This window comes from Theobroma umbraticum, unplaced genomic scaffold, assembly GCF_002168275.2.
Source record: "Theobroma umbraticum cultivar Fairchild unplaced genomic scaffold, ASM216827v3 scaffold_95.0, whole genome shotgun sequence".
In the NCBI taxonomy this organism is placed as follows: Eukaryota; Viridiplantae; Streptophyta; class Magnoliopsida; order Malvales; family Malvaceae; genus Theobroma; species Theobroma umbraticum.
In genome coordinates, this window is record NW_018397257.1 from 4,298,696 (window position 1) to 4,300,724 (window position 2,029).

Here is a 2,029-nt window from a genome sequence, read left to right on the forward strand (position 1 = left end):
AACAAGATGTATTGCGACCCAATGGTATTTCAAGTTGGAAAAAAAATAAGATTCGCATGTGGAGAGATTTGGCTTGAGCATTTTTGGGACAATATGCACACATGTTAAAAGCAATTCTTGATCAAATGACCCTTCAAAACAAGAAAAGTGCCCTTTTGAAAACTTCAAGGAATATGCTTATAGGTGAAAAAAAGTAACATTACAAGTTCAACCACCCCCAATTAGTAGAGAATTAAATTCTCTATTTATTGATACTTTTTCTCTTTCATCTTATGACAAATTAATGGAATGCTTCTTCAAATTTTGCAGATTTGGTGTTCTCCGTGGAAAAAATTGAAGATGGGATAAAAAAAGGGGAATATCGTAAACTATCAAGCAAATGATATCGTCAAAAAGAATAATGATGCTCTTGATAAAAAGGTTCAAGCAATGACTTTTGAAAAGAGAAACAAGAGGAAATTTTGTGACATACAAGGAGATCCTATGAGAGTTTATTTGCACCCATCACCACATGTCCATAGTTAACCTCCCTTTGCTTCTTACACTTAGTTGCCATTTGTGCCAGCTCTTTTACCCCATATGTTCACTTCAAATGATCAAGGAATCATCCAAATTACCTACAAAACAATAAGAGAAAGGAAGCTAAAATGTACCACTCACTACCAATGTCTTATACAGAGCTCATTCCTTTGTTGGTACAAAACCATAAGATTTCCATAATTCCTTCAAAGCCTAGAAAACCTCCCTACCCAAGATGGTACGACTCAAATGCTAAATGTGATTACCATGTTGGGGTTGAAGGTCATTCCATGGAGTATTGCATTATATTCAAGAACAAGGTTCAAGCTTTAATCAATGTAGACTCAATTAAATTTAAAGAACTTCTCTACAATTGTGGAAGTGAGGGGTAATAAATGCAAAGCTTAGATTTTGAAACAATTTAGTGGCTTGCCAATTTAGGGCAATCCTTAATCACTTTTCAATTTTGTACATGCATATGTTTCAAAAACATAAACTCTTAGGAATATGAACTCGTCTTTCATTCATAATCATATAATTGGAGATGAGTGAATTTGCAGTTTTAAGCATCATAAAATGTTGCCATAAGTTTAATTAAGTTTATAAATATAAGTGTTTGAAATTTGCTCAAATTTCTTTTGATTCTTATTTATTTATTTTCTTTTAAAAAAAGGAGTTATTTTTAGAACATTGGCAATTTAAAAGCAATTGCAAATAAAGTCTTGCATTGCTTGTTTCCAAAATCATGCAAGAAAAAGAAAAAAAAAAGAAAAGAAAAGAGAAGAAAAAGGTTTGTGTAAAATACATAATGAAAAGAATCTCAAAAAAATTTATGGTTACTATTTACAAATGAGCCCATCCTTATAAAACAATCTCAAACCATATCTTAAAACACGCTCAATACGTTGACCAAGTGAATAAAGGCCATTTAACAGCTTGAATAAAAAAAAAAGCAAAAGTTTTGAAATTTCATCAACCTTATCATTTGATATCAAGAGATGATGATCTTTATCTAGGTAATGATCAATGTTGTGATAAGGTAATTTGTAAATTTTATTTTTTTAAAAAAATCAAGCAAATCATGCACTCTTAGAAAGAATCTGAATTTAGTAGTTTGATAAGTATTAAGATTGGCCAAACTTCAAATACACCTAAACCACTCGATCTCTTTCAGTTAGATCTAAGATATGAACCTCTTCACCCTTTGTCTAAAACTATCATTTACCCACACTTTGGGGTAGGATGACCAAAAAAAGAAAAATTTCTCAATACCTCCAAAACACCATTTCTTGTAAGATACACTTTGTTTTTCTCCCATTTGGAAAGGATAACATTAGCAATTCATGTTAAGGAAATTCGATTGATGAAAAGACTTTGAAAGGTTGTTGTTGCTCTAAATTGTTATATAAGCCTTAATTTAAATGGTTGATTAAGGAAAGGCATCTTCAATAAATTCTTCATTTTGGAAAATTTGAATCAAGCTTTGAGTTGTGAAGGCATGAAATCAAAA